Source organism: Chiloscyllium punctatum, chromosome 31 (genome assembly GCF_047496795.1).
Source record: "Chiloscyllium punctatum isolate Juve2018m chromosome 31, sChiPun1.3, whole genome shotgun sequence".
Lineage (NCBI taxonomy): Eukaryota > Metazoa > Chordata > Chondrichthyes > Orectolobiformes > Hemiscylliidae > Chiloscyllium > Chiloscyllium punctatum.
In genome coordinates, this window is record NC_092769.1 from 51266562 (window position 1) to 51289555 (window position 22994).

General features: G+C 46.3%; 7 non-coding genes across 7 annotated transcripts; all 7 read right to left on the bottom strand.

The window, feature by feature from the left end:
• Positions 1-330: 330 nt before the first annotated feature.
• Positions 331-412, bottom strand: trnal-cag (transfer RNA leucine (anticodon CAG)). The gene has a single exon. It is a non-coding gene; the product is annotated as a tRNA-Leu (tRNA).
• Positions 413-3763: 3351 nt separating this feature from the next.
• Positions 3764-3845, bottom strand: trnal-cag (transfer RNA leucine (anticodon CAG)). The gene has a single exon. It is a non-coding gene; the product is annotated as a tRNA-Leu (tRNA).
• Positions 3846-7196: 3351 nt separating this feature from the next.
• On the bottom strand, positions 7197-7278 carry trnal-cag (transfer RNA leucine (anticodon CAG)). Its single transcript has one exon. It is a non-coding gene; the product is annotated as a tRNA-Leu (tRNA).
• A 3351-nt stretch (positions 7279-10629) lies between these two features.
• trnal-cag (transfer RNA leucine (anticodon CAG)) lies at positions 10630-10711 on the bottom strand. Its single transcript has one exon. It is a non-coding gene; the product is annotated as a tRNA-Leu (tRNA).
• A 3351-nt stretch (positions 10712-14062) lies between these two features.
• Positions 14063-14144, bottom strand: trnal-cag (transfer RNA leucine (anticodon CAG)). Its single transcript has one exon. It is a non-coding gene; the product is annotated as a tRNA-Leu (tRNA).
• A 3354-nt stretch (positions 14145-17498) lies between these two features.
• On the bottom strand, positions 17499-17580 carry trnal-cag (transfer RNA leucine (anticodon CAG)). Its single transcript has one exon. It is a non-coding gene; the product is annotated as a tRNA-Leu (tRNA).
• Positions 17581-20931: 3351 nt separating this feature from the next.
• On the bottom strand, positions 20932-21013 carry trnal-cag (transfer RNA leucine (anticodon CAG)). The gene has a single exon. It is a non-coding gene; the product is annotated as a tRNA-Leu (tRNA).
• Between the last annotated feature and the right edge of the window lie 1981 nt (positions 21014-22994).

Sequence of the window (22994 nt, forward strand, 5' to 3'; positions counted from 1 at the left end):
TCTGAGGTAACTTCCAGCAGCAAAAATCCTCAACTGTGGGTCCGAGGAAATTTCACGGAGTATGGTCAGTCGGAGCAAAAGTAAGGAAGTCGTTCCTTTCTGCAGTGTTTCATCACAACAGCGATGAAATAACAGTCTCCATTCGGTTCCAGTAAACGCTCAAATTGCCTGGAACAGCAGAGCAGTTTGCGATTTTCCGCGTGGCACTGTCCCACACCACAGTTAATTCCCCGGGAAGCAAACCAATTTTACTTTTGTTTTCAACATCAATACAGTGGGGGCGGAAACAGCATTTTAACAAGCTGCAGCATTGGAGTTAAACAGCAGAAATGGCAGTGGCGGGATTCGAACCCGCGCCCCTTTCAAGACTGGAACCTGGATCCAGCGCCTTAGACCGCTCGGCCACACTACCAGCCGACCGCACAGCCCCTTTTCTTGCATTTCCAATTGTGCCCCTGCATAACAACAGACGCAAAGTCACATGAAAAGGGTTCCATGATCCCTCTCCGACTCGCACAGCTGCTGGGATGTGCCCGGCTGCAATGTCAATGTCGCAGCAGATAATGATAGCCCATCAATCCAGACAAAAATCAATTTTAAGCTGAGTCTATCTTCTCGGACTCTTTTCAGCTACAAATGTATCTGTGAGTGCGTGACAATATATGTTCGCTTATGATTTGGTCAAATAACCATGAGCTGCTTGACATTACTGCAATTTCGATTCTTGCTTTGCTAAATGATTTCACCCATCGCTCGAAAAAGGACGACTTTCACGTTTACACGGAACACAAAACACGCCGGACTACAGGGAAAATGCACAAAGATGAGCAGGCCGTGTTCCAAATCATACCGTGCAGCATTTATTCAGTCACTGTGTCTGTTTTGCAGAATAAGGGTCCCAAAGAAAGTTCTCTACCCTAAAACCGGAAGTCGCATTACATTCCGAGAGCGACAGATCACATTGTGAGGATGCTCTGACCTCGGAGCCTGTTCGAGATGACACTTTCCGTGCCTTTTACCTTAACCGTGCAATTTGCTGCAGAGATGTTCACTCCTGGACATGAGCCACATGGATACCAAGTGAGTCGGAAACCTGTGCGGGAATCGACGAGAAGCGACTCAATACATTTTGCTAACTTCCATGGTGCTTATTAGAAATGGCGTTTCTGTTCACCTCAATCTAAAAGGCAGTTTCTGAACATAGTAACAGAACTCAAAAGGTAATTACCTCACCCCACCGCCACTCCGGAAGAGGTGCTAACTGCCCTTGATTGCTTTTTGTTCTCGATGTGAAGAGCTCTCACGCCTGAGTCACCTTCACGTCTCTGTTTGCTGAGTGAATCACAAAGAAGGAGTTTCACCAGAGCTTCAATTGCCACACTTCTCCACTCGCCCTCTCCGTGAACATTTTCCTGCTCGTCAGTGATTTAAAGAAAATCAAATGGATGCGATGTCATTCTGTAGCCTCTCTGTCGATTCCTCCGTTACAGTTGCAACATGGCTTAGATCTCGGGGCGCACCTTAATACTAGCGACGCTATGACAGCACAGGTCCGGAGGTTCCTCTCAGAGTGTATGTTTTTTTTTCATTGCTGTTGCTGATTGAATGAGCCACTAACGTGCGAACTGCTCCAAAACATGATTCAGGACCTCCGGTGCCAAATCTCGCGCGTTGAATAACGACAGACAGCTTCCAAATGAAGCCTTTCAGAGACGACTTTGGGGTACGTTTGACAGACAGACAAGTTCAGGAATTCGTGGTGCGCTGTGACACCAGCGCATCAGCTTCTTCCCTGCCTTTGAACCGGGTCGCCTGCGCAAGGAATGCAAATGCGGTACTGCTTTTCGTGGAAGGATCAGAACGCGGCAACTACACTCTCAAACAGAATGGCATATGATCAGAACCAGGTTGGAGAAAAACTTTATAACGCTTTGCACAGTAATTAAATGGAGTTGCCTTGCATTTCACTACGAGAGCAGATTCGTTCAAGCAAATTCGAAGGCAGGTTGCAGATGGGAAAGCAAGCAAGGAAGCTCCGTTCTTGTGCATGTGAAAGGCTGCACTTGAAAAAGAAAGCAGTTTCTACCCAGTCTCGAACTGGGGACCTTTCGCGTGTTAGGCGAACGTGATGACCACTACACTACAGAAACCAGCCGAGGCTACCGTACTGCAGCTCAGTGGCATCCAGCACTGAAAGTTGAAGCAATTCTACGTTTCACCTTTCTGTTTCCAATAGCTTGTTATTGTCCAGCGAAATTAACATCTTGAAAACGTAAAAAAAAACACGTGAAATTGATGACAAAATATAGACAAGGATGTCGTCAATGTTTGGACCGTAGGGCGAGGTGGAATAAGCTGGGACGACTTTCCCCGCAGCATAACGGCTGCGACATGATCTTATGGAAGGGTTGTAAACTGAGTATTTATGTGTTTTACCCAAGTTGGGGTGAGTTGAAAAATCGAGAGCATCGGTTTAATGTGAGTGGGCTGAAATTGACAAAGGACCTGAGGCACATTTCCCACACGGAAGGTTGTGCGTGTTTGGAATGAGCTACCAGAGGAAGTGGAGGAGGCGATTACACTCAGAAAATTGCAAAGGTAATCGGATGAGTTTCTGGATAGGATGGGTTTAGCGGGATTGGGGCCAAATGCTGGGGAACGGGACTTGTTTAACTTTGGCTATGTGGTGAGCATGGACGAGATACACAGAAGTATCTGATTCCACGCGGTGTACCACAATACCGTCGTGTTGCTTCCACCGGCTTTAAAGGATTACTTTTTAGCAGAGCTTGCCGTCGCAGTCTGTGGCACAATCGTTTCGTCTGTTCGACTGCTCACGGGAAAGGTAGTATTGTGAAACACTGCAGAAACGAACGACTTCCTTACTTTTGCTCCGACTGACCATACTCCGTGAAATTTTCCCAGACCCTCAGTTGAGGATTTTTGCTGCTGGAAGTTACCTCAGAAACCCTGTTAACTCGTAATGTACTGAGCGAATCGCAAAACAGTAAGCATTTAACACGGAACACAAACAAAACTGGCATGCCTAATGCATTTTCAGACACAGAGATGCATGAATGCTAAATGTGAGACAGTCCGAGGGCATGAGTCATAAAGTAATCTCACAACTAACAACAGGGCAATTCCAAACTACTCTTTCAAACATACTGCAGCCTTAGTGCACCAACACTTCCCAGACAATGCTGAAAAGAGAGAAAGAAAGAACATAATGAGAAGGGGCCATAAAAAGTGAATTTCACCAATCACAGTCTCGATGAGATTCCCTTTCCGTTCCGATGCCTCCAGGACGGAAATGAAGGAAATGGGAGAAATTCAATAACATGTGACATCGAAATTCATTGGATCGATTTTCCCATTGACCAGAAAACCAAATAACGACGAGTCGAGTCACCACATTACGAGTTAACAGGGTTTCTGAGGTAACTTCCAGCAGCAAAAATCCTCAACTGTGGGTCCGGGGAATTTCACGGAGTATGGTCAGTCGGAGCAAAAGTAAGGAAGTCGTTCCTTTCTGCAGTGTTTCATCACAACAGCGATGAAATAACAGTCTCCATTCGGTTCCAGTAAACGCTCAAATTGCCTGGAACAGCAGAGCTGTTTGCGATTTTCCGCGTGGCACTGTCCCACACCACAGTTAATACCCCGGGAAGCAAACCAATTTTACTTTTGTTTTCAACATCAATACAGTGGGGGCGGAAACAGCATTTTAACAAGCTGCAGCATTGGAGTTAAACAGCAGAAATGGCAGTGGCGGGATTCGAACCCGCGCCCCTTTCAAGACTGGAACCTGGATCCAGCGCCTTAGACCGCTCGGCCACACTACCAGCCGACCGCACAGCCCTTTTTCTTGCATTTCCAATTGTGCCCCTGCATAACAACAGACGCAAAGTCACATGAAAAGGGTTCCATGATCCCTCTCCGACTCGCACAGCTGCTGGGATGTGCCCGGCTGCAATGTCAATGTCGCAGCAGATAATGATAGCCCATCAATCCAGACAAAAATCAATTTTAAGCTGAGTCTATCTTCTCGGACTCTTTTCAGCTACAAATGTATCTGTGAGTGCGTGACAATATATGTTCGCTTATGATTTGGTCAAATAACCATGAGCTGCTTGACATTACTGCAATTTCGATTCTTGCTTTGCTAAATGATTTCACCCATTGCTCGAAAAAGGACGACTTTCACGTTTACACGGAACACAAAACACACCGGACTACAGGGAAAATGCACAAAGCTGAGCAGGCCGTGTTCCAAATCATACCGTGCAGCATTTATTCAGTCACTGTGTCTGTTTTGCAGAATAAGGGTCCCAAAGAAAGTTCTCTACCCTAAAACCGGAAGTCGCATTACATTCCGAGAGCGACAGATCACATTGTGAGGATGCTCTGACCTCGGAGCCTGTTCGAGATGACACTTTCCGTGCCTTTTACCTTAACCGTGCAATTTGCTGCAGAGATGTTCACTCCTGGACATGAGCCACATGGATACCAAGTGAGTCGGAAACCTGTGCGGGAATCGACGAGAAGCGACTCAATACATTTTGCTAACTTCCATGGTGCTTATTAGAAATGGCGTTTCTGTTCACCTCAATCTAAAAGGCAGTTTCTGAACATAGTAACAGAACTCAAAAGGTAATTACCTCACCCCACCGCCACTCCGGAAGAGGTGCTAACTGCCCTTGATTGCTTTTTGTTCTCGATGTGAAGAGCTCTCACGCCTGAGTCACCTTCACGTCTCTGTTTGCTGAGTGAATCACAAAGAAGGAGTTTCACCAGAGCTTCAATTGCCACACTTCTCCACTCGCCCTCTCCGTGAACATTTTCCTGCTCGTCAGTGATTTAAAGAAAATCAAATGGATGCGATGTCATTCTGTAGCCTCTCTGTCGATTCCTCCGTTACAGTTGCAACATGGCTTAGATCTCGGGGCGCACCTTAATACTAGCGACGCTATGACAGCACAGGTCCGGAGGTTCCTCTCAGAGTGTATGTTTTTTTTTCATTGCTGTTGCTGATTGAATGAGCCACTAACGTGCGAACTGCTCCAAAACATGATTCAGGACCTCCGGTGCCAAATCTCGCGCGTTGAATAACGACAGACAGCTTCCAAATGAAGCCTTTCAGAGACGACTTTGGGGTACGTTTGACAGACAGACAAGTTCAGGAATTCGTGGTGCGCTGTGACACCAGCGCATCAGCTTCTTCCCTGCCTTTGAACCGGGTCGCCTGCGCAAGGAATGCAAATGCGGTACTGCTTTTCGTGGAAGGATCAGAACGCGGCAACTACACTCTCAAACAGAATGGCATATGATCAGAACCAGGTTGGAGAAAAACTTTATAACGCTTTGCACAGTAATTAAATGGAGTTGCCTTGCATTTCACTACGAGAGCAGATTCGTTCAAGCAAATTCGAAGGCAGGTTGCAGATGGGAAAGCAAGCAAGGAAGCTCCGTTCTTGTGCATGTGAAAGGCTGCACTTGAAAAAGAAAGCAGTTTCTACCCAGTCTCGAACTGGGGACCTTTCGCGTGTTAGGCGAACGTGATGACCACTACACTACAGAAACCAGCCGAGGCTACCGTACTGCAGCTCAGTGGCATCCAGCACTGAAAGTTGAAGCAATTCTACGTTTCACCTTTCTGTTTCCAATAGCTTGTTATTGTCCAGCGAAATTAACATCTTGAAAACGTAAAAAAAAACACGTGAAATTGATGACAAAATATAGACAAGGATGTCGTCAATGTTTGGACCGTAGGGCGAGGTGGAATAAGCTGGGACGACTTTCCCCGCAGCATAACGGCTGCGACATGATCTTATGGAAGGGTTGTAAACTGAGTATTTATGTGTTTTACCCAAGTTGGGGTGAGTTGAAAAATCGAGAGCATCGGTTTAATGTGAGTGGGCTGAAATTGACAAAGGACCTGAGGCACATTTCCCACACGGAAGGTTGTGCGTGTTTGGAATGAGCTACCAGAGGAAGTGGAGGAGGCGATTACACTCAGAAAATTGCAAAGGTAATCGGATGAGTTTCTGGATAGGATGGGTTTAGCGGGATTGGGGCCAAATGCTGGGGAACGGGACTTGTTTAACTTTGGCTATGTGGTGAGCATGGACGAGATACACCGAAGTATCTGATTCCACGCGGTGTACCACAATACCGTCGTGTTGCTTCCACCGGCTTTAAAGGATTACTTTTTAGCAGAGCTTGCCGTCGCAGTCTGTGGCACAATCGTTTCGTCTGTTCGACTGCTCACGGGAAAGGTAGTATTGTGAAACACTGCAGAAACGAACGACTTCCTTACTTTTGCTCCGACTGACCATACTCCGTGAAATTTTCCCAGACCCTCAGTTGAGGATTTTTGCTGCTGGAAGTTACCTCAGAAACCCTGTTAACTCGTAATGTACTGAGCGAATCGCAAAACAGTAAGCATTTAACACGGAACACAAACAAAACTGGCATGCCTAATGCATTTTCAGACACAGAGATGCATGAATGCTAAATGTGAGACAGTCCGAGGGCATGAGTCATAAAGTAATCTCACAACTAACAACAGGGCAATTCCAAACTACTCTTTCAAACATACTGCAGCCTTAGTGCACCAACACTTCCCAGACAATGCTGAAAAGAGAGAAAGAAAGAACATAATGAGAAGGGGCCATAAAAAGTGAATTTCACCAATCACAGTCTCGATGAGATTCCCTTTCCGTTCCGATGCCTCCAGGACGGAAATGAAGGAAATGGGAGAAATTCAATAACATGTGACATCGAAATTCATTGGATCGATTTTCCCATTGACCAGAAAACCAAATAACGACGAGTCGAGTCACCACATTACGAGTTAACAGGGTTTCTGAGGTAACTTCCAGCAGCAAAAATCCTCAACTGTGGGTCCGGGGAATTTCACGGAGTATGGTCAGTCGGAGCAAAAGTAAGGAAGTCGTTCCTTTCTGCAGTGTTTCATCACAACAGCGATGAAATAACAGTCTCCATTCGGTTCCAGTAAACGCTCAAATTGCCTGGAACAGCAGAGCTGTTTGCGATTTTCCGCGTGGCACTGTCCCACACCACAGTTAATACCCCGGGAAGCAAACCAATTTTACTTTTGTTTTCAACATCAATACAGTGGGGGCGGAAACAGCATTTTAACAAGCTGCAGCATTGGAGTTAAACAGCAGAAATGGCAGTGGCGGGATTCGAACCCGCGCCCCTTTCAAGACTGGAACCTGGATCCAGCGCCTTAGACCGCTCGGCCACACTACCAGCCGACCGCACAGCCCTTTTTCTTGCATTTCCAATTGTGCCCCTGCATAACAACAGACGCAAAGTCACATGAAAAGGGTTCCATGATCCCTCTCCGACTCGCACAGCTGCTGGGATGTGCCCGGCTGCAATGTCAATGTCGCAGCAGATAATGATAGCCCATCAATCCAGACAAAAATCAATTTTAAGCTGAGTCTATCTTCTCGGACTCTTTTCAGCTACAAATGTATCTGTGAGTGCGTGACAATATATGTTCGCTTATGATTTGGTCAAATAACCATGAGCTGCTTGACATTACTGCAATTTCGATTCTTGCTTTGCTAAATGATTTCACCCATTGCTCGAAAAAGGACGACTTTCACGTTTACACGGAACACAAAACACACCGGACTACAGGGAAAATGCACAAAGCTGAGCAGGCCGTGTTCCAAATCATACCGTGCAGCATTTATTCAGTCACTGTGTCTGTTTTGCAGAATAAGGGTCCCAAAGAAAGTTCTCTACCCTAAAACCGGAAGTCGCATTACATTCCGAGAGCGACAGATCACATTGTGAGGATGCTCTGACCTCGGAGCCTGTTCGAGATGACACTTTCCGTGCCTTTTACCTTAACCGTGCAATTTGCTGCAGAGATGTTCACTCCTGGACATGAGCCACATGGATACCAAGTGAGTCGGAAACCTGTGCGGGAATCGACGAGAAGCGACTCAATACATTTTGCTAACTTCCATGGTGCTTATTAGAAATGGCGTTTCTGTTCACCTCAATCTAAAAGGCAGTTTCTGAACATAGTAACAGAACTCAAAAGGTAATTACCTCACCCCACCGCCACTCCGGAAGAGGTGCTAACTGCCCTTGATTGCTTTTTGTTCTCGATGTGAAGAGCTCTCACGCCTGAGTCACCTTCACGTCTCTGTTTGCTGAGTGAATCACAAAGAAGGAGTTTCACCAGAGCTTCAATTGCCACACTTCTCCACTCGCCCTCTCCGTGAACATTTTCCTGCTCGTCAGTGATTTAAAGAAAATCAAATGGATGCGATGTCATTCTGTAGCCTCTCTGTCGATTCCTCCGTTACAGTTCCAACATGGCTTAGATCTCGGGGCGCACCTTAATACTAGCGACGCTATGACAGCACAGGTCCGGAGGTTCCTCTCAGAGTGTATGTTTTTTTTTCATTGCTGTTGCTGATTGAATGAGCCACTAACGTGCGAACTGCTCCAAAACATGATTCAGGACCTCCGGTGCCAAATCTCGCGCGTTGAATAACGACAGACAGCTTCCAAATGAAGCCTTTCAGAGACGACTTTGGGGTACGTTTGACAGACAGACAAGTTCAGGAATTCGTGGTGCGCTGTGACACCAGCGCATCAGCTTCTTCCCTGCCTTTGAACCGGGTCGCCTGCGCAAGGAATGCAAATGCGGTACTGCTTTTCGTGGAAGGATCAGAACGCGGCAACTACACTCTCAAACAGAATGGCATATGATCAGAACCAGGTTGGAGAAAAACTTTATAACGCTTTGCACAGTAATTAAATGGAGTTGCCTTGCATTTCACTACGAGAGCAGATTCGTTCAAGCAAATTCGAAGGCAGGTTGCAGATGGGAAAGCAAGCAAGGAAGCTCCGTTCTTGTGCATGTGAAAGGCTGCACTTGAAAAAGAAAGCAGTTTCTACCCAGTCTCGAACTGGGGACCTTTCGCGTGTTAGGCGAACGTGATGACCACTACACTACAGAAACCAGCCGAGGCTACCGTACTGCAGCTCAGTGGCATCCAGCACTGAAAGTTGAAGCAATTCTACGTTTCACCTTTCTGTTTCCAATAGCTTGTTATTGTCCAGCGAAATTAACATCTTGAAAACGTAAAAAAAAACACGTGAAATTGATGACAAAATATAGACAAGGATGTCGTCAATGTTTGGACCGTAGGGCGAGGTGGAATAAGCTGGGACGACTTTCCCCGCAGCATAACGGCTGCGACATGATCTTATGGAAGGGTTGTAAACTGAGTATTTATGTGTTTTACCCAAGTTGGGGTGAGTTGAAAAATCGAGAGCATCGGTTTAATGTGAGTGGGCTGAAATTGACAAAGGACCTGAGGCACATTTCCCACACGGAAGGTTGTGCGTGTTTGGAATGAGCTACCAGAGGAAGTGGAGGAGGCGATTACACTCAGAAAATTGCAAAGGTAATCGGATGAGTTTCTGGATAGGATGGGTTTAGCGGGATTGGGGCCAAATGCTGGGGAACGGGACTTGTTTAACTTTGGCTATGTGGTGAGCATGGACGAGATACACCGAAGTATCTGATTCCACGCGGTGTACCACAATACCGTCGTGTTGCTTCCACCGGCTTTAAAGGATTACTTTTTAGCAGAGCTTGCCGTCGCAGTCTGTGGCACAATCGTTTCGTCTGTTCGACTGCTCACGGGAAAGGTAGTATTGTGAAACACTGCAGAAACGAACGACTTCCTTACTTTTGCTCCGACTGACCATACTCCGTGAAATTTTCCCAGACCCTCAGTTGAGGATTTTTGCTGCTGGAAGTTACCTCAGAAACCCTGTTAACTCGTAATGTACTGAGCGAATCGCAAAACAGTAAGCATTTAACACGGAACACAAACAAAACTGGCATGCCTAATGCATTTTCAGACACAGAGATGCATGAATGCTAAATGTGAGACAGTCCGAGGGCATGAGTCATAAAGTAATCTCACAACTAACAACAGGGCAATTCCAAACTACTCTTTCAAACATACTGCAGCCTTAGTGCACCAACACTTCCCAGACAATGCTGAAAAGAGAGAAAGAAAGAACATAATGAGAAGGGGCCATAAAAAGTGAATTTCACCAATCACAGTCTCGATGAGATTCCCTTTCCGTTCCGATGCCTCCAGGACGGAAATGAAGGAAATGGGAGAAATTCAATAACATGTGACATCGAAATTCATTGGATCGATTTTCCCATTGACCAGAAAACCAAATAACGACGAGTCGAGTCACCACATTACGAGTTAACAGGGTTTCTGAGGTAACTTCCAGCAGCAAAAATCCTCAACTGTGGGTCCGGGGAATTTCACGGAGTATGGTCAGTCGGAGCAAAAGTAACGAAGTCGTTCCTTTCTGCAGTGTTTCATCACAACAGCGATGAAATAACAGTCTCCATTCGGTTCCAGTAAACGCTCAAATTGCCTGGAACAGCAGAGCTGTTTGCGATTTTCCGCGTGGCACTGTCCCACACCACAGTTAATACCCCGGGAAGCAAACCAATTTTACTTTTGTTTTCAACATCAATACAGTGGGGGCGGAAACAGCATTTTAACAAGCTGCAGCATTGGAGTTAAACAGCAGAAATGGCAGTGGCGGGATTCGAACCCGCGCCCCTTTCAAGACTGGAACCTGGATCCAGCGCCTTAGACCGCTCGGCCACACTACCAGCCGACCGCACAGCCCTTTTTCTTGCATTTCCAATTGTGCCCCTGCATAACAACAGACGCAAAGTCACATGAAAAGGGTTCCATGATCCCTCTCCGACTCGCACAGCTGCTGGGATGTGCCCGGCTGCAATGTCAATGTCGCAGCAGATAATGATAGCCCATCAATCCAGACAAAAATCAATTTTAAGCTGAGTCTATCTTCTCGGACTCTTTTCAGCTACAAATGTATCTGTGAGTGCGTGACAATATATGTTCGCTTATGATTTGGTCAAATAACCATGAGCTGCTTGACATTACTGCAATTTCGATTCTTGCTTTGCTAAATGATTTCACCCATTGCTCGAAAAAGGACGACTTTCACGTTTACACGGAACACAAAACACACCGGACTACAGGGAAAATGCACAAAGCTGAGCAGGCCGTGTTCCAAATCATACCGTGCAGCATTTATTCAGTCACTGTGTCTGTTTTGCAGAATAAGGGTCCCAAAGAAAGTTCTCTACCCTAAAACCGGAAGTCGCATTACATTCCGAGAGCGACAGATCACATTGTGAGGATGCTCTGACCTCGGAGCCTGTTCGAGATGACACTTTCCGTGCCTTTTACCTTAACCGTGCAATTTGCTGCAGAGATGTTCACTCCTGGACATGAGCCACATGGATACCAAGTGAGTCGGAAACCTGTGCGGGAATCGACGAGAAGCGACTCAATACATTTTGCTAACTTCCATGGTGCTTATTAGAAATGGCGTTTCTGTTCACCTCAATCTAAAAGGCAGTTTCTGAACATAGTAACAGAACTCAAAAGGTAATTACCTCACCCCACCGCCACTCCGGAAGAGGTGCTAACTGCCCTTGATTGCTTTTTGTTCTCGATGTGAAGAGCTCTCACGCCTGAGTCACCTTCACGTCTCTGTTTGCTGAGTGAATCACAAAGAAGGAGTTTCACCAGAGCTTCAATTGCCACACTTCTCCACTCGCCCTCTCCGTGAACATTTTCCTGCTCGTCAGTGATTTAAAGAAAATCAAATGGATGCGATGTCATTCTGTAGCCTCTCTGTCGATTCCTCCGTTACAGTTCCAACATGGCTTAGATCTCGGGGCGCACCTTAATACTAGCGACGCTATGACAGCACAGGTCCGGAGGTTCCTCTCAGAGTGTATGTTTTTTTTTCATTGCTGTTGCTGATTGAATGAGCCACTAACGTGCGAACTGCTCCAAAACATGATTCAGGACCTCCGGTGCCAAATCTCGCGCGTTGAATAACGACAGACAGCTTCCAAATGAAGCCTTTCAGAGACGACTTTGGGGTACGTTTGACAGACAGACAAGTTCAGGAATTCGTGGTGCGCTGTGACACCAGCGCATCAGCTTCTTCCCTGCCTTTGAACCGGGTCGCCTGCGCAAGGAATGCAAATGCGGTACTGCTTTTCGTGGAAGGATCAGAACGCGGCAACTACACTCTCAAACAGAATGGCATATGATCAGAACCAGGTTGGAGAAAAACTTTATAACGCTTTGCACAGTAATTAAATGGAGTTGCCTTGCATTTCACTACGAGAGCAGATTCGTTCAAGCAAATTCGAAGGCAGGTTGCAGATGGGAAAGCAAGCAAGGAAGCTCCGTTCTTGTGCATGTGAAAGGCTGCACTTGAAAAAGAAAGCAGTTTCTACCCAGTCTCGAACTGGGGACCTTTCGCGTGTTAGGCGAACGTGATGACCACTACACTACAGAAACCAGCCGAGGCAACCGTACTGCAGCTCAGTGGCATCCAGCACTGAAAGTTGAAGCAATTCTACGTTTCACCTTTCTGTTTCCAATAGCTTGTTATTGTCCAGCGAAATTAACATCTTGAAAACGTAAAAAAAAACACGTGAAATTGATGACAAAATATAGACAAGGATGTCGTCAATGTTTGGACCGTAGGGCGAGGTGGAATAAGCTGGGACGACTTTCCCCGCAGCATAACGGCTGCGACATGATCTTATGGAAGGGTTGTAAACTGAGTATTTATGTGTTTTACCCAAGTTGGGGTGAGTTGAAAAATCGAGAGCATCGGTTTAATGTGAGTGGGCTGAAATTGACAAAGGACCTGAGGCACATTTCCCACACGGAAGGTTGTGCGTGTTTGGAATGAGCTACCAGAGGAAGTGGAGGAGGCGATTACACTCAGAAAATTGCAAAGGTAATCGGATGAGTTTCTGGATAGGATGGGTTTAGCGGGATTGGGGCCAAATGCTGGGGAACGGGACTTGTTTAACTTTGGCTATGTGGTGAGCATGGACGAGATACACCGAAGTATCTGATTCCACGCGGTGTACCACAATACCGTCGTGTTGCTTCCACCGGCTTTAAAGGATTACTTTTTAGCAGAGCTTGCCGTCGCAGTCTGTGGCACAATCGTTTCGTCTGTTCGACTGCTCACGGGAAAGGTAGTATTGTGAAACACTGCAGAAACGAACGACTTCCTTACTTTTGCTCCGACTGACCATACTCCGTGAAATTTTCCCAGACCCTCAGTTGAGGATTTTTGCTGCTGGAAGTTACCTCAGAAACCCTGTTAACTCGTAATGTACTGAGCGAATCGCAAAACAGTAAGCATTTAACACGGAACACAAACAAAACTGGCATGCCTAATGCATTTTCAGACACAGAGATGCATGAATGCTAAATGTGAGACAGTCCGAGGGCATGAGTCATAAAGTAATCTCACAACTAACAACAGGGCAATTCCAAACTACTCTTTCAAACATACTGCAGCCTTAGTGCACCAACACTTCCCAGACAATGCTGAAAAGAGAGAAAGAAAGAACATAATGAGAAGGGGCCATAAAAAGTGAATTTCACCAATCACAGTCTCGATGAGATTCCCTTTCCGTTCCGATGCCTCCAGGACGGAAATGAAGGAAATGGGAGAAATTCAATAACATGTGACATCGAAATTCATTGGATCGATTTTCCCATTGACCAGAAAACCAAATAACGACGAGTCGAGTCACCACATTACGAGTTAACAGGGTTTCTGAGGTAACTTCCAGCAGCAAAAATCCTCAACTGTGGGTCCGGGGAATTTCACGGAGTATGGTCAGTCGGAGCAAAAGTAAGGAAGTCGTTCCTTTCTGCAGTGTTTCATCACAACAGCGATGAAATAACAGTCTCCATTCGGTTCCAGTAAACGCTCAAATTGCCTGGAACAGCAGAGCTGTTTGCGATTTTCCGCGTGGCACTGTCCCACACCACAGTTAATACCCCGGGAAGCAAACCAATTTTACTTTTGTTTTCAACATCAATACAGTGGGGGCGGAAACAGCATTTTAACAAGCTGCAGCATTGGAGTTAAACAGCAGAAATGGCAGTGGCGGGATTCGAACCCGCGCCCCTTTCAAGACTGGAACCTGGATCCAGCGCCTTAGACCGCTCGGCCACACTACCAGCCGACCGCACAGCCCTTTTTCTTGCATTTCCAATTGTGCCCCTGCATAACAACAGACGCAAAGTCACATGAAAAGGGTTCCATGATCCCTCTCCGACTCGCACAGCTGCTGGGATGTGCCCGGCTGCAATGTCAATGTCGCAGCAGATAATGATAGCCCATCAATCCAGACAAAAATCAATTTTAAGCTGAGTCTATCTTCTCGGACTCTTTTCAGCTACAAATGTATCTGTGAGTGCGTGACAATATATGTTCGCTTATGATTTGGTCAAATAACCATGAGCTGCTTGACATTACTGCAATTTCGATTCTTGCTTTGCTAAATGATTTCACCCATTGCTCGAAAAAGGACGACTTTCACGTTTACACGAAACACAAAACACACCGGACTACAGGGAAAATGCACAAAGCTGAGCAGGCCGTGTTCCAAATCATACCGTGCAGCATTTATTCAGTCACTGTGTCTGTTTTGCAGAATAAGGGTCCCAAAGAAAGTTCTCTACCCTAAAACCGGAGGTCGCATTACATTCCGAGAGCGACAGATCACATTGTGAGGATGCTCTGCCCTCGGAGCCTGTTCGAGATGACACTTTCCGTGCCTTTTACCTTAAACGGGCAATTTGCTGCAGAGATGTTCACTCCTGGACATGAGCCACATGGATACCAAGTGAGTCGGAAACCTGTGCGGGAATCGACGAGAAGCGACTCAATACATTTTGCTAACTTCCATGGTGCTTATTAGAAATGGCGTTTCTGTTCACCTCAATCTAAAAGGCAGTTTCTGAACATAGTAACAGAACTCAAAAGGTAATTACCTCACCCCACCGCCACTCCGGAAGAGGTGCTAACTGCCCTTGATTGCTTTTTGTTCTCGATGTGAAGAGCTCTCACGCCTGAGTCACCTTCACGTCTCTGTTTGCTGAGTGAATCACAAAGAAGGAGTTTCACCAGAGCTTCAATTGCCACACTTCTCCACTCGCCCTCTCCGTGAACATTTTCCTGCTCGTCAGTGATTTAAAGAAAATCAAATGGATGCGATGTCATTCTGTAGCCTCTCTGTCGATAACTCCGTTACAGTTCCAACATGGCTTAGATCTCGGGGCGCACCTTAATACTAGCGACGCTATGACAGCACAGGTCCGGAGGTTCCTCTCAGAGTGTATGTTTTTTTTTCATTGCTGTTGCTGATTGAATGAGCCACTAACGTGCGAACTGCTCCAAAACATGATTCAGGACCTCCGGTGCCAAATCTCGCGCGTTGAATAACGACAGACAGCTTCCAAATGAAGCCTTTCAGAGACGACTTTGGGGTACGTTTGACAGACAGACAAGTTCAGGAATTCGTGGTGCGCTGTGACACCAGCGCATCAGCTTCTTCCCTGCCTTTGAACCGGGTCGCCTGCGCAAGGAATGCAAATGCGGTACTGCTTTTCGTGGAAGGATCAGAACGCGGCAACTACACTCTCAAACAGAATGGCATATGATCAGAACCAGGTTGGAGAAAAACTTTATAACGCTTTGCACAGTAATTAAATGGAGTTGCCTTGCATTTCACTACGAGAGCAGATTCGTTCAAGCAAATTCGAAGGCAGGTTTGCAGATGGGAAAGCAAGCAAGGAAGCTCCGTTCTTGTGCATGTGAAAGGCTGCACTTGAAAATGAAAGCAGTTTCTGCCCAGTCTCGAACTGGGGACCTTTCGCGTGTTAGGCGAACTTGATGACCACTACACTACAGAAACCAGCCGAGGCTACCGTACTGCAGCTCAGTGGCATCCAGCACTGAAAGTTGAAGCAATTCTACGTTTCACCTTTCTGTTTCCAATAGCTTGTTATTGTCCAGCGAAATTAACATCTTGAAAACGTAAAAAAAAACACGTGAAATTGATGACAAAATATAGACAAGGATGTCGTCAATGTTTGGACCGTAGGGCGAGGTGGAATAAGCTGGGACGACTTTCCCCGCAGCATAACGGCTGCGACATGATCTTATGGAAGGGTTGTAAACTGAGTATTTATGTGTTTTACCCAAGTTGGGGTGAGTTGAAAAAAAGCGAGAGCATCGGTTTAATGTGAGTGGGCTGAAATTAACAAAGGACCTGAGGCACATTTCCCACACGGAAGGTTGTGCGTGTTTGGAATGAGCTACCAGAGGAAGTGGAGGAGGCTATTACACTCAGAAAATTGCAAAGGTAATCGGATGAGTTTCTGGATAGGATGGGTTTAGCGGGTTTGGGACCAAATGCTGGGGAACGGGACTTGTTTAACTTTGGCTGTGTGGTGAGCATGGACGAGATACACCGAAGTATCTGATTCCACGCGGTGTACCCCAATACCGTCGTGTTGCTTCCACCGGCTTTAAAGGATTACTTTTTAGCAGAGCTTGCCGTCGCAGTCTGTGGCACAATCGTTTCGTCTGTTCGACTGCTCACGGGAAAGGTAGTATTGTGAAACACTGCAGAAACGAACGACTTCCTTACTTTTGCTCCGACTGACCATACTCCGTGAAATTTTCCCAGACCCTCAGTTGAGGATTTTTGCTGCTGGAAGTTACCTCAGAAACCCTGTTAACTCGTAATGTACTGAGCGAATCGCAAAACAGTAAGCATTTAACACGGAACACAAACAAAACTGGCATGCCTAATGCATTTTCAGACACAGAGATGCATGAATGCTAAATGTGAGACAGTCCGAGGGCATGAGTCATAAAGTAATCTCACAACTAACAACAGGGCAATTCCAAACTACTCTTTCAAACATACTGCAGCCTTAGTGCACCAACACTTCCCAGACAATGCTGAAAAGAGAGAAAGAAAGAACATAATGAGAAGGGGCCATAAAAAGTGAATTTCACCAATCACAGTCTCGATGAGATTCCCTTTCCGTTCCGATGCCTCCAGGACGGAAATGAAGGAAATGGGAGAAATTCAATAACATGTGACATCGAAATTCATTGGATCGATTTTCCCATTGACCAGAAAACCAAATAACGACGAGTCGAGTCACCACATTACGAGTTAACAGGGTTTCTGAGGTAACTTCCAGCAGCAAAAATCCTCAACTGTGGGTCCGGGGAATTTCACGGAGTATGGTCAGTCGGAGCAAAAGTAACGAAGTCGTTCCTTTCTGCAGTGTTTCATCACAACAGCGATGAAATAACAGTCTCCATTCGGTTCCAGTAAACGCTCAAATTGCCTGGAACAGCAGAGCTGTTTGCGATTTTCCGCGTGGCACTGTCCCACACCACAGTTAATACCCCGGGAAGCAAACCAATTTTACTTTTGTTTTCAACATCAATACAGTGGGGGCGGAAACAGCATTTTAACAAGCTGCAGCATTGGAGTTAAACAGCAGAAATGGCAGTGGCGGGATTCGAACCCGCGCCCCTTTCAAGACTGGAACCTGGATCCAGCGCCTTAGACCGCTCGGCCACACTACCAGCCGACCGCACAGCCCTTTTTCTTGCATTTCCAATTGTGCCCCTGCATAACAACAGACGCAAAGTCACATGAAAAGGGTTCCATGATCCCTCTCCGACTCGCACAGCTGCTGGGATGTGCCCGGCTGCAATGTCAATGTCGCAGCAGATAATGATAGCCCATCAATCCAGACAAAAATCAATTTTAAGCTGAGTCTATCTTCTCGGACTCTTTTCAGCTACAAATGTATCTGTGAGTGCGTGACAATATATGTTCGCTTATGATTTGGTCAAATAACCATGAGCTGCTTGACATTACTGCAATTTCGATTCTTGCTTTGCTAAATGATTTCACCCATTGCTCGAAAAAGGACGACTTTCACGTTTACACGGAACACAAAACACACCGGACTACAGGGAAAATGCACAAAGCTGAGCAGGCCGTGTTCCAAATCATACCGTGCAGCATTTATTCAGTCACTGTGTCTGTTTTGCAGAATAAGGGTCCCAAAGAAAGTTCTCTACCCTAAAACCGGAAGTCGCATTACATTCCGAGAGCGACAGATCACATTGTGAGGATGCTCTGACCTCGGAGCCTGTTCGAGATGACACTTTCCGTGCCTTTTACCTTAACCGTGCAATTTGCTGCAGAGATGTTCACTCCTGGACATGAGCCACATGGATACCAAGTGAGTCGGAAACCTGTGCGGGAATCGACGAGAAGCGACTCAATACATTTTGCTAACTTCCATGGTGCTTATTAGAAATGGCGTTTCTGTTCACCTCAATCTAAAAGGCAGTTTCTGAACATAGTAACAGAACTCAAAAGGTAATTACCTCACCCCACCGCCACTCCGGAAGAGGTGCTAACTGCCCTTGATTGCTTTTTGTTCTCGATGTGAAGAGCTCTCACGCCTGAGTCACCTTCACGTCTCTGTTTGCTGAGTGAATCACAAAGAAGGAGTTTCACCAGAGCTTCAATTGCCACACTTCTCCACTCGCCCTCTCCGTGAACATTTTCCTGCTCGTCAGTGATTTAAAGAAAATCAAATGGATGCGATGTCATTCTGTAGCCTCTCTGTCGATTCCTCCGTTACAGTTCCAACATGGCTTAGATCTCGGGGCGCACCTTAATACTAGCGACGCTATGACAGCACAGGTCCGGAGGTTCCTCTCAGAGTGTATGTTTTTTTTTCATTGCTGTTGCTGATTGAATGAGCCACTAACGTGCGAACTGCTCCAAAACATGATTCAGGACCTCCGGTGCCAAATCTCGCGCGTTGAATAACGACAGACAGCTTCCAAATGAAGCCTTTCAGAGACGACTTTGGGGTACGTTTGACAGACAGACAAGTTCAGGAATTCGTGGTGCGCTGTGACACCAGCGCATCAGCTTCTTCCCTGCCTTTGAACCGGGTCGCCTGCGCAAGGAATGCAAATGCGGTACTGCTTTTCGTGGAAGGATCAGAACGCGGCAACTACACTCTCAAACAGAATGGCATATGATCAGAACCAGGTTGGAGAAAAACTTTATAACGCTTTGCACAGTAATTAAATGGAGTTGCCTTGCATTTCACTACGAGAGCAGATTCGTTCAAGCAAATTCGAAGGCAGGTTGCAGATGGGAAAGCAAGCAAGGAAGCTCCGTTCTTGTGCATGTGAAAGGCTGCACTTGAAAAAGAAAGCAGTTTCTACCCAGTCTCGAACTGGGGACCTTTCGCGTGTTAGGCGAACGTGATGACCACTACACTACAGAAACCAGCCGAGGCAACCGTACTGCAGCTCAGTGGCATCCAGCACTGAAAGTTGAAGCAATTCTACGTTTCACCTTTCTGTTTCCAATAGCTTGTTATTGTCCAGCGAAATTAACATCTTGAAAACGTAAAAAAAAACACGTGAAATTGATGACAAAATATAGACAAGGATGTCGTCAATGTTTGGACCGTAGGGCGAGGTGGAATAAGCTGGGACGACTTTCCCCGCAGCATAACGGCTGCGACATGATCTTATGGAAGGGTTGTAAACTGAGTATTTATGTGTTTTACCCAAGTTGGGGTGAGTTGAAAAATCGAGAGCATCGGTTTAATGTGAGTGGGCTGAAATTGACAAAGGACCTGAGGCACATTTCCCACACGGAAGGTTGTGCGTGTTTGGAATGAGCTACCAGAGGAAGTGGAGGAGGCGATTACACTCAGAAAATTGCAAAGGTAATCGGATGAGTTTCTGGATAGGATGGGTTTAGCGGGATTGGGGCCAAATGCTGGGGAACGGGACTTGTTTAACTTTGGCTATGTGGTGAGCATGGACGAGATACACCGAAGTATCTGATTCCACGCGGTGTACCACAATACCGTCGTGTTGCTTCCACCGGCTTTAAAGGATTACTTTTTAGCAGAGCTTGCCGTCGCAGTCTGTGGCACAATCGTTTCGTCTGTTCGACTGCTCACGGGAAAGGTAGTATTGTGAAACACTGCAGAAACGAACGACTTCCTTACTTTTGCTCCGACTGACCATACTCCGTGAAATTTTCCCAGACCCTCAGTTGAGGATTTTTGCTGCTGGAAGTTACCTCAGAAACCCTGTTAACTCGTAATGTACTGAGCGAATCGCAAAACAGTAAGCATTTAACACGGAACACAAACAAAACTGGCATGCCTAATGCATTTTCAGACACAGAGATGCATGAATGCTAAATGTGAGACAGTCCGAGGGCATGAGTCATAAAGTAATCTCACAACTAACAACAGGGCAATTCCAAACTACTCTTTCAAACATACTGCAGCCTTAGTGCACCAACACTTCCCAGACAATGCTGAAAAGAGAGAAAGAAAGAACATAATGAGAAGGGGCCATAAAAAGTGAATTTCACCAATCACAGTCTCGATGAGATTCCCTTTCCGTTCCGATGCCTCCAGGACGGAAATGAAGGAAATGGGAGAAATTCAATAACATGTGACATCGAAATTCATTGGATCGATTTTCCCATTGACCAGAAAACCAAATAACGACGAGTCGAGTCACCACATTACGAGTTAACAGGGTTTCTGAGGTAACTTCCAGCAGCAAAAATCCTCAACTGTGGGTCCGGGGAATTTCACGGAGTATGGTCAGTCGGAGCAAAAGTAAGGAAGTCGTTCCTTTCTGCAGTGTTTCATCACAACAGCGATGAAATAACAGTCTCCATTCGGTTCCAGTAAACGCTCAAATTGCCTGGAACAGCAGAGCTGTTTGCGATTTTCCGCGTGGCACTGTCCCACACCACAGTTAATACCCCGGGAAGCAAACCAATTTTACTTTTGTTTTCAACATCAATACAGTGGGGGCGGAAACAGCATTTTAACAAGCTGCAGCATTGGAGTTAAACAGCAGAAATGGCAGTGGCGGGATTCGAACCCGCGCCCCTTTCAAGACTGGAACCTGGATCCAGCGCCTTAGACCGCTCGGCCACACTACCAGCCGACCGCACAGCCCTTTTTCTTGCATTTCCAATTGTGCCCCTGCATAACAACAGACGCAAAGTCACATGAAAAGGGTTCCATGATCCCTCTCCGACTCGCACAGCTGCTGGGATGTGCCCGGCTGCAATGTCAATGTCGCAGCAGATAATGATAGCCCATCAATCCAGACAAAAATCAATTTTAAGCTGAGTCTATCTTCTCGGACTCTTTTCAGCTACAAATGTATCTGTGAGTGCGTGACAATATATGTTCGCTTATGATTTGGTCAAATAACCATGAGCTGCTTGACATTACTGCAATTTCGATTCTTGCTTTGCTAAATGATTTCACCCATTGCTCGAAAAAGGACGACTTTCACGTTTACACGAAACACAAAACACACCGGACTACAGGGAAAATGCACAAAGCTGAGCAGGCCGTGTTCCAAATCATACCGTGCAGCATTTATTCAGTCACTGTGTCTGTTTTGCAGAATAAGGGTCCCAAAGAAAGTTCTCTACCCTAAAACCGGAGGTCGCATTACATTCCGAGAGCGACAGATCACATTGTGAGGATGCTCTGCCCTCGGAGCCTGTTCGAGATGACACTTTCCGTGCCTTTTACCTTAAACGGGCAATTTGCTGCAGAGATGTTCACTCCTGGACATGAGCCACATGGATACCAAGTGAGTCGGAAACCTGTGCGGGAATCGACGAGAAGCGACTCAATACATTTTGCTAACTTCCATGGTGCTTATTAGAAATGGCGTTTCTGTTCACCTCAATCTAAAAGGCAGTTTCTGAACATAGTAACAGAACTCAAAAGGTAATTACCTCACCCCACCGCCACTCCGGAAGAGGTGCTAACTGCCCTTGATTGCTTTTTGTTCTCGATGTGAAGAGCTCTCACGCCTGAGTCACCTTCACGTCTCTGTTTGCTGAGTGAATCACAAAGAAGGAGTTTCACCAGAGCTTCAATTGCCACACTTCTCCACTCGCCCTCTCCGTGAACATTTTCCTGCTCGTCAGTGATTTAAAGAAAATCAAATGGATGCGATGTCATTCTGTAGCCTCTCTGTCGATAACTCCGTTACAGTTCCAACATGGCTTAGATCTCGGGGCGCACCTTAATACTAGCGACGCTATGACAGCACAGGTCCGGAGGTTCCTCTCAGAGTGTATGTTTTTTTTTCATTGCTGTTGCTGATTGAATGAGCCACTAACGTGCGAACTGCTCCAAAACATGATTCAGGACCTCCGGTGCCAAATCTCGCGCGTTGAATAACGACAGACAGCTTCCAAATGAAGCCTTTCAGAGACGACTTTGGGGTACGTTTGACAGACAGACAAGTTCAGGAATTCGTGGTGCGCTGTGACACCAGCGCATCAGCTTCTTCCCTGCCTTTGAACCGGGTCGCCTGCGCAAGGAATGCAAATGCGGTACTGCTTTTCGTGGAAGGATCAGAACGCGGCAACTACACTCTCAAACAGAATGGCATATGATCAGAACCAGGTTGGAGAAAAACTTTATAACGCTTTGCACAGTAATTAAATGGAGTTGCCTTGCATTTCACTACGAGAGCAGATTCGTTCAAGCAAATTCGAAGGCAGGTTTGCAGATGGGAAAGCAAGCAAGGAAGCTCCGTTCTTGTGCATGTGAAAGGCTGCACTTGAAAATGAAAGCAGTTTCTGCCCAGTCTCGAACTGGGGACCTTTCGCGTGTTAGGCGAACTTGATGACCACTACACTACAGAAACCAGCCGAGGCTACCGTACTGCAGCTCAGTGGCATCCAGCACTGAAAGTTGAAGCAATTCTACGTTTCACCTTTCTGTTTCCAATAGCTTGTTATTGTCCAGCGAAATTAACATCTTGAAAACGTAAAAAAAAACACGTGAAATTGATGACAAAATATAGACAAGGATGTCGTCAATGTTTGGACCGTAGGGCGAGGTGGAATAAGCTGGGACGACTTTCCCCGCAGCATAACGGCTGCGACA